The following is a 13,184-nucleotide window of genomic DNA, read 5'->3' as shown; positions in this document are numbered from 1 at the left end:
CTGTTTAAGCTCCAGGAGAGCATGGTAGATTCTGCGAGCAATGCAGCCTGGCCAAGGCTCCAGGAGAGCATGGGAGATTGTGCGAGAGATGCATCCCTGCCCGAGCTCCAGGAGAGCATGGGAGATTCTGCGAGCAATGCAGCCTGGCCACGGCTCCAGGAAAGCATGGGAGATTCTGCGAGCAACACAGCCTGGCCAGGGCTGCAGGAGAGCATTGGAGATTGTGCGAGCGAGGCATCCCTGCCCAGGCTCTGGGAAAGCATGGGGGATTCTGCGAGCGAGGCATCCCTGTTTAAGCTCCAGGAAAGCATGGTAGATTCTGCGAGCAATTCCGCCTGGCCAAGGCTCCAGGAGAGCATGGGAGATTGTGCGAGAGATACATCCCTGCCCGAGCTCCAGGAGAGCATGGGAGATTCTGCGAGCAATGCAGCCTGGCCACGGCTCCAGGAAAGCATGGGAGATTCTGCAAGCAACACAGCCTGGCCAGGGCTCCAGGAGAGCAAGGGAGATTCTGCGAGTGAGGCATCCCTGTTTAAGCTCCAGGAGAGCATGGAAGATAATGCGAGCGAGGCATCCCTGCCCGGGCTCCAGGAGAGCATGGGAGAATCTGTGAGCGAGGCATCCCTGCCCGGGCTCCAGGAGAGCATGGTAGATTCTGTGAGTGAGGCATCCCTGTTTAAGCTCCAGGAGAGCATGGAAGATTCTGCGAGCGAGGCATCCCTGCATGGGCTCCAGGAGAGCATGGGAGATTGTGCGAGCGAGGCATCTCTGCCCGGGCTCCAGGAGAGCATGGAAGATTCTGTGAGCGAGGCATCCCTGCCCGGGCTCCAGGAGAGTATGGGAGAATGTGCGAGTGAGGCATCCCTGCCCGGGCTCCAGGAGAGCATGGGAGATTGTGTGAGGGAGGCATCCCTGTTTGAGCTCCAGGAGAGCATGGGAGATTCTGCGAGCAATGCAGCCTGGCCAAGGCTCCAGGAGAGCATGGGAGATTGTGCGAGCGAGGCATCCCTGCCCGGGCTCCAGGAGAGCATGGGAGATTCTGCGAGCGAGGCATCCCTGTTTAAGCTCTAGGAGAGCATGGAAGATTCTGCGAGCGTGGCATCCCTGCCCGGGCTCCAGGAGAGCATGGGAGATTGTGCGAGCGAGGCGTCCCTGCCCGGGCTCCGGGAAAGTATGGGAGATTGTGCGAGCGAGGCATCCCTGCCCGGGCACCAGGAGAGCATGGGAGATTGTGTGAGCGAGGCATCCCTGTTTGAGCTCCAGGAAAGCCTGGCAGATTCTGCAAGTGAGGCCTCCCTGCCCGGGCTCCAGGAGAGCATGGGAGATTGTGCAAGTGAGGCATCCCTGCCCGGGCTCCAGGAGAGCATGGGAGATTGTGCGAGCGAGGCATCCCTGTTTGAGCTCCAGGAGAGCATGGGAGATTCTGCAAGTGAGGCATCCTTGCCCGGGCTCCAGGAGAGCATGGCAGATTCTGCAAGTAAGGCATCCCTGCCAGGGCTCCAAGAGAGCATGGGAGATTCTGCAAGAGAGGCTTCCCTGTTTGAGCTCCAGGAGAGCATGGGAGATTCTGCAAGCGAGCCGTCCCTGCCTTGGCTCCTGGAGAGCATGGGAGATTCTGCGAGTGAGGCCTCCCTGCCCGAGCTCCAGGAGAGCATGGTAGTTTATGCGAGCAATGCAGCCTGGCCAAGGCTCCAGGAGAGCATGGGAGATTTTGCGAGTGAGGAGTCCCTGCCCGAGCTCCAGGAGAGCATGGGAGTTTATGCGAGCAAAGCAGCCTGGCCAAGGCTCCAGGAGAGCATGGGAGATTGTGCGAGCGAGGTGTCCCTGCCCGGGCAGGAGATTGTGCGAGCGTGGCATCCCTTCCCGGGCTCCAGGAGAGCATGGGAGATTATGCGAGTGAGGCGTCCCTGCCTGGGCTCCTGGAGAGCATGGGAGATTCTGTGAGCAAAGCAGCCTGGTCAGGGCTCCAGGAGAGCATGGGAGATTCTGCGAGCGAGGCCTCCCTGCCCGAGCTCCTGGAGAGACAATGGGAGATTCTGCAAACAAAGCAGCCTGGCCAGTGATCCAGGAGAGCATGGGAGTTTATGCGAGCAAAGCAGCATGGCCACGGCTCCAGGAGAACATGGGAGACTGCGAGAAATGCATACCTGCCCGAGCTCCAGGAGAGCATGGGAGATTCTGTGAGCAATGCAGCCAGGCCAAGGCTTCAGGAAAGCATGGGAGATTGTGTGAGCAAAGCAGCCTGGCCAAGGCTCCAGGAGAGCATGGGAAAATCTGCGAGCGAGGCATCCCTGCCCGGGCTCCAGGAGAGCATGGGATGTTCTGCGAGCGAGGCATCCCTGTTTAAGATCGAGGAGAGCATGGAAGATTCTGTGAGCGAGGTATCCCGGCACGGGCTCCAGGAGAGTATGGGAGATTGTGCGAGCGAGGCATCCCTGCCCAGGCTCCAGGAGAGCATGGGAGATTGTGTGAGCGAGGCATCCCTGTTTGTGCTCCAGGAGAGCATGGGAGATTCTGCGAGCAATGCAGCCTGGCCAAGTCTCCAGGAGAGCATGGGAGATTGTGCGAGCGAGGCATCCCTGCCCGGGCTCCAGGAGAGCATGGGAGATTCTGCGAGCGAGGCATCCCTGTTTAAGCTCCAGGAGAGCTTGGAAGATTCTGCGAGCGAGGCATCCCTGCCCAGGCTCCAGGAAAGCATGGGACATTGTGCGAGCGAGGCGTCCCTGCCCGGGCTCCTGGAGAGCATGGGAGATTCTGCGAGCAAAGCAGCCTGGTCAGGGCTCCAGGAGAGCATGAGAGATTCTGCGAGCGAGGCCTCCCTGCCCGAGCTCCTGGAGAGACAATGGGAGATTCTGCAAACAAAGCAGCCTGGCCAGTGCTCCAGGAGAGCATGGGAGTTTATGCGAGCAAATCAGCATGGCAAAGGCTCCAGGAGAGCATGGGAGACTGCGAGAAATGCATCCCTGCCCGAGCTCCAGGAGAGCATGGGAGATTCTGCGAGCAATGTAGCCTGGCCAAGGCTCCAGGAAAGCATGGGAGATTGTGCGAGTGTGGCATCTCTGCCCAGGCTCCAGGAGAGCATGGGAGTTTATGCGAGCAAAGCTGCCTGGCCAAGGTTCCAGGAGAGCATGCGAGATTGTGCGAGAGATGTGTCCCTGCCCGAGCTCCTGGAGAGCATGGGAGATTCTGTGAGCAATGCAGCCAGGCCAAGGCTTCAGGAAAGCATGGGAGATTGTGTGAGCAAAGCAGCCTGGCCAAGGCTCCAGGAGAGCATGGGAAAATCTGCGAGCGAGGCATCCCTGCCCGGGCTCCAGGAGAGCATGGGAGATTCTGCGAGCGAGGCATCCCTGTTTAAGATCGAGGAGAGCATGGAAGATTCTGTGAGCGAGGTATCCCTGCACGGGCTCCAGGAGGGTATGGGAGATTGTGCAAGCAAGGCATCCCTGCCCGGGCTCCAGGAGAGCATGGGAGATTGTGTGAGCGAGGCATCCCTGTTTGTGCTCCAGGAGAGCATGGGAGATTCTGCGAGCAATGCAGCCTGGCCAAGTCTCCAGGAGAGCATGGGAGATTGTGCGAGCGAGGCATCCCTGCCCGGGCTCCAGGAGAGCATGGGAGATTCTGTGAGCGAGGCATCCCTGTTTAAGCTCCAGGAGAGCTTGGAAGATTCAGCGAGCGAGGCTTCCCTGCCCAGGCTCCAGGAAAGCATGGGAGATTGTGCGAGCGAGGCGTCCCTGCCCGGGCTCCTGGAGAGCATGGGAGATTCTGCGAGCAAAGCAGCCTGGTCAGGGCTCCAGGAGAGCATGGGAGATTCTGCGAGCGAGGCATCCCTGCCCGGGCACCAGGAGAGCATGGGAGATTGTGTGAGCAATGCAGCCTGGCCAAGGCTCCAGGAAAGCATGGGAGATTGTGCAAGCGCGGTGTCCCTGCCCGGGCTCTGGGAAAGCATGGGAGATTGTGCGAGCGTGGCAACCCTTCCCGGGCTCCATGAGAGCATGAGAGATTGTGCGAGCGGGGCATCCCTGCCTGGGCTCCAGGAGAGCATGGGAGATTCTGCGAGCGAGGCATCCCTGTTTGAGCTCCAGGAAAGCATGGGAGATTCTGTGAGCGACGTGTCCATGCCCAGGCTTCAGGAGAGCATGGTAGATTCTGCGAGCAATGCAGCCTGGCCAGGGCTCCAGGAGTGCATGGGTGATTCTGCAAGCGAGGTATTCCAGCCAGACAGGGGAACTGCAACCTCCGGAAGTCCCGATGAGGTTTTGAAAATGGGCCCGATGCGGGGACGCAGTTCCAGGAGGTCGGGTAAAATCCGCCGGTGCCCCCTCAAAAAGTGGCGCACAGCAGCAATGCCGTGACGTCTGGGTCATTCCTCGGGCGGATTCACAAATGGCAAAGAGGTGAGAGAGAGAGCCAGGAAGAGATCCGTGCGGGCGAGGTGTCCCAGTCAGGGCTCCAGGAAAGCATGCGAGATTCTGCGAGCAACACAGCCTGGGCAGGGCTCCAGGAGAGCATGGGAGAATCTGCGAGCGAGGCATCCCGGCCCAGGCTCCAGGACAGCATGGGAGAATCTGCGAGCGAGGCATCCCTGCCCGGGCTCCAGGAGAGCATGGGAGATTGTGTGAGCGAGGCATCCCTGTTTGAGCTCCAGGAGAGCATGGAAGATTCTGCGAGCGAGGCATTCCTGCCCGGGCTCCAGGAGAGCATGGGAGAATCTGTGAGTGAGGCATCGCTGCCTGTGCTCCAGGAGAGCATGGGAGATTCTGCGAGCGAGGCATCCCTGTTTAAGCTCCAGGAGAGCATGGGAGATTCTGCAAGCAAGCAGTCCCTGCCTTGGCTCCTGGAGAGCATGGGAGATTCTGAGAGTAAAGCAGCCTGGTCAGGGCTCCAGGAGAGCATGGGTGATTCTGCGAGCGAGGCCTCCCTGCAGGAGCTCTAGGAGAGCATGGGAGTTTATGTGAGCAATGCAGCCTGGCCAGGGCTCCAGGAGAGCACGGGAGATTGTGCGAGCGAGGCGACCCTGCCCGGGCTCCAGGAGAGCATGGGAGATTGTGTGAGCGAGGCATCCCTGTTTGAGCTCCAGTAGAGCATGGGATATTCTGCAAGCGAGGCATCACTGCCTTGGCTCCAGGGGAGCATGGGAGATTTTGCGAGTGTGGTGTCCCTGCCCGGGCTCCTGGAGAGCATGGGAGATTCTGCGAGCAAAGTAGCCTGGTCAGGGCTCCAGGAGAGCATGGGAGATTCTGCGAGCGAGGCCTCCCTGCCAGAGCTCCTGGAGAGCATGGGAGATTCTGCGAACAATGCAGCCTGGCCAACGTTCCAGGAAAGCATGGGAGATTGTGCGAGCGTGGCATCCCTGCCCGGGCTCCAGGAGAGCATGGGAGATTGTGCGAGCGATGCGTCCCTACCCGAGCTCCAGGAAAGCATGGGAGATTCTGTGAGCGACGTGTCCATGCCCGGGCTTCAGGAGAGCATGGTAGATTCTGCGAGCAACGCAGCCTGGCCAGGGCTCCAGGAGTGGAGTGCATGGGAGATTCTGCTAGCGAGGTATTCCGGCCAGACAGGGGAACTGCAACCTCCGGAAGTCCCGATGAGGTTTTGAAAATGGGCCCGATGCCAGGACACAGTTCCAGGAGGTCGGGTAAAATCCACCGGTGACCCCGCAAAAAGTGGCGTGCAGCAGCAATGCCGTGACATCTGAGGGAATTCCTCGGGCGGATTCACAAATGGCGAAGAGGTGAGAGAGAGAGCCAGGAAGAGATCCGTGCAGGCGAGGTTTCCAAGCCAGGGCTCCTGGAAAGCATGCGAGATTCTGCGAGCAACACAGCCTGGCCAGGGCTCCAGGAGAGCATGGGAGATTGTGCGAGCGAGGCATCCCTGCCCGGGCTCCAGGAGAGCATGGTAAATTGTGCGAGCGAGGCATCCCTGTTTGAGCTCCAGGAGAGTATGGGAGATTCTGCGAGCAATGCAGCCTGGCCAAGGCTCCAGGAGAGCATGGGAGATTGTGCGAGCGAGGCATCCCTGCCCGGGCTCCAGGAGAGCATGGGAGATTCTGTGAGCGGGGCTTCCCTGTTTAAGCTCCAGGAGAGCATGGAAGATTCTGCGAGCGAGACGTCCCTGCCCGGGCTCTGGGAAAGCATGGGGTGATTCTGCGAGCGAGGCATCCCTGCCCAGGCTCCGGGAAAGCATGGGGGATTCTGCGAGCGAGGCATCCCTGTTTAAGATCCTGGAGAGCATGGTAGATTCTGCGAGCAATGCAGCCTGGCCAAGGCTCCAGGAGAGCATGGGAGATTGTGCGAGAGATGCGTCCCTGCAAGAGCTCCAGGAGAGCATGGGACATTCTGTGAGCAATGCAGCCTGGCCAAGGCTCCAGGAAAGCATGGGAGATTCTGCGAGCAACACAGCCTGGCCAGGGCTCCAGGAGAGCAAGGGAGATTCTGCGAGTGAGGCATCCCTGTTTAAGCTCCAGGAGAGCATGGAAGATTCTGCGAGCGAGGCATCCCTGCCTGGGCTCAAGGAGAGCATGGGAGAATCTGTGAGCGAGGCATCCCTGCCTGGGCTCCACGAGAGCATGGTAGATTCTGTGAGCGAGGCATCCCTGTTTAAGCTCCGGGAGAGCATGGAAGATTCTGCGAGCGAGGCATCCCTGCCCGGGCTCCAGGAGAGCATGGGAGATTGTGCGAGCGAGGCATCCCTGCCTGGGCTCCACGAGAGCATGGTAGATTCTGTGAGCGAGGCATCCCTGTTTAAGCTCCGGGAGAGCATGGAAGATTCTGCGAGCGAGGCATCCCTGCCCGGGCTCCAGGAGAGCATGGGAGATTCTGCGAGCGAGGCATCCCTGTTTAATCTCCAGGAGAGCATGGAAGATTCTGCGAGCGAGGCATCCCTGCCCGGGCTCCAGGAGAGCATGGGAGAATCTGCGAGCGAGGCATCCCTGCCCGGGCTCCAGGACAGCATGGGAGAATCTGTGAGCGAGGCATCCCTGCCTGGGCTCCAGGAGAGCATGGGAGATTCTGCGAGCGAGGCATCCCTCTTTAAGCTCCAGGAGAGCAGGAGAGCATGGAAGATTCTGTGAGCGAGGCATCCCTGCCCGGGCTCCAGGAAAGTATGGGAGACTGTGCGAGTGAGGCATTCCTGCCCGGGCTCCAGGAGAGCATGGGAGATTGTGTGAGGGAGGCATCCCTGTTTGAGCTCCAGGAAAGCATGGGAGATTCTGTGAGCGACGTGTCCATGCCCAGGCTTCAGGAGAGCATGGTAGATTCTGCGAGCAACGCAGCCTGGCCAGGGCTCCAGGAGTGCATGGGAGATTCTGCTAGCGAGGTATTCCAGCCAGACAGGGGAACTGCAACCTCCGGAAGTCCCGATGAGGTTTTGAAAATGGGCCCGATGCGGGGACGCAGTTCCAGGAGGTCGGGTAAAATCCGCCGGTGCCCCCTCAAAAAGTGGCGCACAGCAGCAATGCCGTGACGTCTGGGGTCATTCCTCGGGCGGATTCACAAATGGCAAAGAGGTGAGAGAGAGAGCCAGGAAGAGATCCGTGCGGGCGAGGTGTCCCAGCCAGGGCCCAGGAAAGCATGCGAGATTCTGCGAGCAACATAGCCTGGGCAGAGCTCCAGGAGAGCATGGGAGAATCTGCGAGCGAGGCATCCCTGCCCAGGCTCCAGGACAGCATGGGAGAATCTGTGAGCGAGGCATCCCTGCCCGGGCTCCAGGAGAGCATGGGAGATTGTGTGAGCGAGGCATCCCTGTTTGAGCTCCAGGAGAGCATGGAAGATTCTGCGAGTGAGGCATTCCTGCCCGGGCTCCAGGAGAGCATGGGAGAATCTGTGAGTGAGGCATCGCTGCCTGGGCTCCAGGAGAGCATGGGAGATTCTGCGAGTGAGGCATCCCTGTTTAAGCTCCAGGAGAGCATGGGAGATTCTGCAAGCTAGCAGTCCCTGCCTTGGCTCCTGGAGAGCATGGGAGATTCTGCGTGTAAAGCAGCCTGGTCAGGGCTCCAGGAGAGCATGGGTGATTCTGCGAGCGAGGTCTCCCTGCAGGAGCTCCAGGAGAGCACGGGAGATTGTGCGAGCGAGGCGACCCTGCCCGGGCTCCAGGAGAGCATGGGAGATTGTGTGAGCGAGGCATCCCTGTTTGAGCTCCAGTAGAGCATGGGATATTCTGCAAGCGAGGCATCACTGCCTTGGCTCCAGGGGAGCATGGGAGATTTTGCGAGTGTGGTGTCCCTGCCCGGGCTCCTGGAGAGCATGGGAGATTCTGCGAGCAAAGCAGCCTGGTCAGGGCTCCAGGAGAGCATGGGAGATTCTGCGAGCGAGGCCTCCCTGCCAGAGCTCCTGGAGAGCATGGGAGATTCTGCGAGTAATGCAGCCTGGCCAACGTTCCAGGAAAGCATGGGAGATTGTGCGAGCGTGGCATCCCTGCCCGGGCTCCAGGAGAGCATGGGAGATTGTGCGAGCGATGCGTCCCTACCCGAGCTCCAGGAAAGCATGGGAGATTCTGTGAGCGACGTGTCCATGCCCGGGCTTCAGGAGAGCATGGTAGATTCTGCGAGCAACGCAGCCTGGCCAGGGCTCCAGGAGTGGAGTGCATGGGAGATTCTGCTAGCGAGGTATTCCGGCCAGACAGGGGAACTGCAACCTCCGGAAGTCCCGATGAGGTTTTGAAAATGGGCCCGATGCCAGGACACAGTTCCAGGAGGTCGGGTAAAATCCACCGGTGACCCCGCAAAAAGTGGCGTGCAGCAGCAATGCCATGACATCTGAGGGAATTCCTCGGGCGGATTCACAAATGGCGAAGAGGTGAGAGAGAGAGCCAGGAAGAGATCCGTGCAGGCGAGGTTTCCAAGCCAGGGCTCCAGGAAAGCATGCGAGATTCTGCGAGCAACACAGCCTGGCCAGGGCTCCAGGAGAGCATGGAAGATTCTGCGAGCGAGGCATCCCTGCCCGGGCTCCAGGAGAGCATGGGAGATTGTGCGAGCGGGGCATCCCTGCCTGGGCTCCAGGAGAGCATGGGAGATTCTGCGAGCGAGGCATCCCTGTTTGAGCTCCAGGAAAGCATGGGAGATTCTGTGAGCGACGTGTCCATGCCCAGGCTTCAGGAGAGCATGGAAGATTCTGCGAGCAATGCAGCCTGGCCAGGGCTCCAGGAGTGCGTGGGTGATTCTGCAAGCGAGGTATTCCAGCCAGACAGGGGAACTGCAACCTCCGGAAGTCCCGATGAGGTTTTGAAAATGGGCCCGATGCGGGGATGCAGTTCCAGGAGGTCGGGTAAAATCCGCCGGTGCCCCCTCAAAAAGTGGCGCACAGCAGCAATGCCGTGACGTCTGGGGTCATTCCTCGGGCGGATTCACAAATGGCAAAGAGGTGAGAGAGAGAGCCAGGAAGAGATCCGTGCGGGCGAGGTGTCCCAGTCAGGGCTCCAGGAAAGCATGCGAGATTCTGCGAGCAACACAGCCTGGGCAGGGCTCCAGGAGAGCATGGGAGAATCTGCGAGCGAGGCATCCCGGCCCAGGCTCCAGGACAGCATGGGAGAATCTGCGAGCGAGGCATCCCTGCCCGGGCTCCAGGAGAGCATGGGAGATTGTGTGAGCGAGGCATCCCTGTTTGAGCTCCAGGAGAGCATGGAAGATTCTGCGAGCGAGGCATTCCTGCCCGGGCTCCAGGAGAGCATGGGAGAATCTGTGAGTGAGGCATCGCTGCCTGTGCTCCAGGAGAGCATGGGAGATTCTGCGAGCGAGGCATCCCTGTTTAAGCTCCAGGAGAGCATGGGAGATTCTGCAAGCAAGCAGTCCCTGCCTTGGCTCCTGGAGAGCATGGGAGATTCTGAGAGTAAAGCAGCCTGGTCAGGGCTCCAGGAGAGCATGGGTGATTCTGCGAGCGAGGCCTCCCTGCAGGAGCTCTAGGAGAGCATGGGAGTTTATGTGAGCAATGCATCCTGGCCAGGGCTCCAGGAGAGCACGGGAGATTGTGCGAGCGAGGCGACCCTGCCCGGGCTCCAGGAGAGCATGGGAGATTGTGTGAGCGAGGCATCCCTGTTTGAGCTCCAGTAGAGCATGGGATATTCTGCAAGCGAGGCATCACTGCCTTGGCTCCAGGGGAGCATGGGAGATTTTGCGAGTGTGGTGTCCCTGCCCGGGCTCCTGGAGAGCATGGGAGATTCTGCGAGCAAAGTAGCCTGGTCAGGGCTCCAGGAGAGCATGGGAGATTCTGCGAGCGAGGCCTCCCTGCCAGAGCTCCTGGAGAGCATGGGAGATTCTGCGAACAATGCAGCCTGGCCAACGTTCCAGGAAAGCATGGGAGATTGTGCGAGCGTGGCATCCCTGCCCGGGCTCCAGGAGAGCATGGGAGATTGTGCGAGCGATGCGTCCCTACCCGAGCTCCAGGAAAGCATGGGAGATTCTGTGAGCGACGTGTCCATGCCCGGGCTTCAGGAGAGCATGGTAGATTCTGCGAGCAACGCAGCCTGGCCAGGGCTCCAGGAGTGGAGTGCATGGGAGATTCTGCTAGCGAGGTATTCCGGCCAGACAGGGGAACTGCAACCTCCGGAAGTCCCGATGAGGTTTTGAAAATGGGCCCGATGCCAGGACACAGTTCCAGGAGGTCGGGTAAAATCCACCGGTGACCCCGCAAAAAGTGGCGTGCAGCAGCAATGCCGTGACATCTGAGGGAATTCCTCGGGCGGATTCACAAATGGCGAAGAGGTGAGAGAGAGAGCCAGGAAGAGATCCGTGCAGGCGAGGTTTCCAAGCCAGGGCTCCTGGAAAGCATGCGAGATTCTGCGAGCAACACAGCCTGGCCAGGGCTCCAGGAGAGCATGGGAGATTGTGCGAGCGAGGCATCCCTGCCCGGGCTCCAGGAGAGCATGGTAAATTGTGCGAGCGAGGCGTCCCTGTTTGAGCTCCAGGAGAGTATGGGAGATTCTGCGAGCAATGCAGCCTGGCCAAGGCTCCAGGAGAGCATGGGAGATTGTGCGAGCGAGGCATCCCTGCCCGGGCTCCAGGAGAGCATGGGAGATTCTGTGAGCGGGGCTTCCCTGTTTAAGCTCCAGGAGAGCATGGAAGATTCTGCGAGCGAGACGTCCCTGCCCGGGCTCTGGGAAAGCATGGGGTGATTCTGCGAGCGAGGCATCCCTGCCCAGGCTCCGGGAAAGCATGGGGGATTCTGCGAGCGAGGCATCCCTGTTTAAGATCCTGGAGAGCATGGTAGATTCTGCGAGCAATGCAGCCTGGCCAAGGCTCCAGGAGAGCATGGGAGATTGTGCGAGAGATGCGTCCCTGCAAGAGCTCCAGGAGAGCATGGGACATTCTGTGAGCAATGCAGCCTGGCCAAGGCTCCAGGAAAGCATGGGAGATTCTGCGAGCAACACAGCCTGGCCAGGGCTCCAGGAGAGCAAGGGAGATTCTGCGAGTGAGGCATCCCTGTTTAAGCTCCAGGAGAGCATGGAAGATTCTGCGAGCGAGGCATCCCTGCCTGGGCTCAAGGAGAGCATGGGAGAATCTGTGAGCGAGGCATCCCTGCCTGGGCTCCACGAGAGCATGGTAGATTCTGTGAGCGAGGCATCCCTGTTTAAGCTCCGGGAGAGCATGGAAGATTCTGCGAGCGAGGCATCCCTGCCCGGGCTCCAGGAGAGCATGGGAGATTGTGCGAGCGAGGCATCCCTGCCCGGGCTCCAGGAGAGCATGGGAGAATCTGCAAGTGAGGCATCCCTGCCCGGGCTCCAGGAGAGCATGGGAGATTCTGCGAGCGAGGCATCCCTGTTTAATCTCCAGGAGAGCATGGAAGATTCTGCGAGCGAGGCATCCCTGCCCGGGCTCCAGGAGAGCATGGGAGAATCTGCGAGCGAGGCATCCCTGCCTGGGCTCCAGGAGAGCATGGGAGAATCTGTGAGCGAGGCATCCCTGCCTGGGCTCCAGGAGAGCATGGGAGATTCTGCGAGCGAGGCATCCCTCTTTAAGCTCCAGGAGAGCAGGAGAGCATGGAAGATTCTGTGAGCGAGGCATCCCTGCCCGGGCTCCAGGAAAGTATGGGAGACTGTGCGAGTGAGGCATTCCTGCCCGGGCTCCAGGAGAGCATGGGAGATTGTGTGAGGGAGGCATCCCTGTTTGAGCTCCAGGAAAGCATGGGAGATTCTGTGAGCGACGTGTCCATGCCCAGGCTTCAGGAGAGCATGGTAGATTCTGCGAGCAACGCAGCCTGGCCAGGGCTCCAGGAGTGCATGGGAGATTCTGCTAGCGAGGTATTCCAGCCAGACAGGGGAACTGCAACCTCCGGAAGTCCCGATGAGGTTTTGAAAATGGGCCCGATGCGGGGACGCAGTTCCAGGAGGTCGGGTAAAATCCGCCGGTGCCCCCTCAAAAAGTGGCGCACAGCAGCAATGCCGTGACGTCTGGGGTCATTCCTCGGGCGGATTCACAAATGGCAAAGAGGTGAGAGAGAGAGCCAGGAAGAGATCCGTGCGGGCGAGGTGTCCCAGCCAGGGCCCAGGAAAGCATGCGAGATTCTGCGAGCAACATAGCCTGGGCAGAGCTCCAGGAGAGCATGGGAGAATCTGCGAGCGAGGCATCCCTGCCCAGGCTCCAGGACAGCATGGGAGAATCTGTGAGCGAGGCATCCCTGCCCGGGCTCCAGGAGAGCATGGGAGATTGTGTGAGCGAGGCATCCCTGTTTGAGCTCCAGGAGAGCATGGAAGATTCTGCGAGCGAGGCATTCCTGCCCGGGCTCCAGGAGAGCATGGGAGAATCTGTGAGTGAGGCATCGCTGCCTGTGCTCCAGGAGAGCATGGGAGATTCTGCGAGCGAGGCATCCCTGTTTAAGCTCCAGGAGAGCATGGGAGATTCTGCAAGCAAGCAGTCCCTGCCTTGGCTCCTGGAGAGCATGGGAGATTCTGAGAGTAAAGCAGCCTGGTCAGGGCTCCAGGAGAGCATGGGTGATTCTGCGAGCGAGGCCTCCCTGCAGGAGCTCTAGGAGAGCATGGGAGTTTATGTGAGCAATGCAGCCTGGCCAGGGCTCCAGGAGAGCACAGGAGATTGTGCGAGCGAGGCGACCCTGCCCGGGCTCCAGGAGAGCATGGGAGATTGTGTGAGCGAGGCATCCCTGTTTGAGCTCCAGTAGAGCATGGGATATTCTGCAAGCGAGGCATCACTGCCTTGGCTCCAGGGGAGCATGGGAGATTTTGCGAGTGTGGTGTCCCTG

The sequence above is a fragment of the Taudactylus pleione genome, unplaced genomic scaffold, assembly GCF_031769625.1.
Source record: "Taudactylus pleione unplaced genomic scaffold, aTauple2 ptg000051l, whole genome shotgun sequence".
NCBI lineage: Eukaryota > Metazoa > Chordata > Amphibia > Anura > Myobatrachidae > Taudactylus > Taudactylus pleione.
This window is presented reverse-complemented; position numbering follows the sequence as displayed.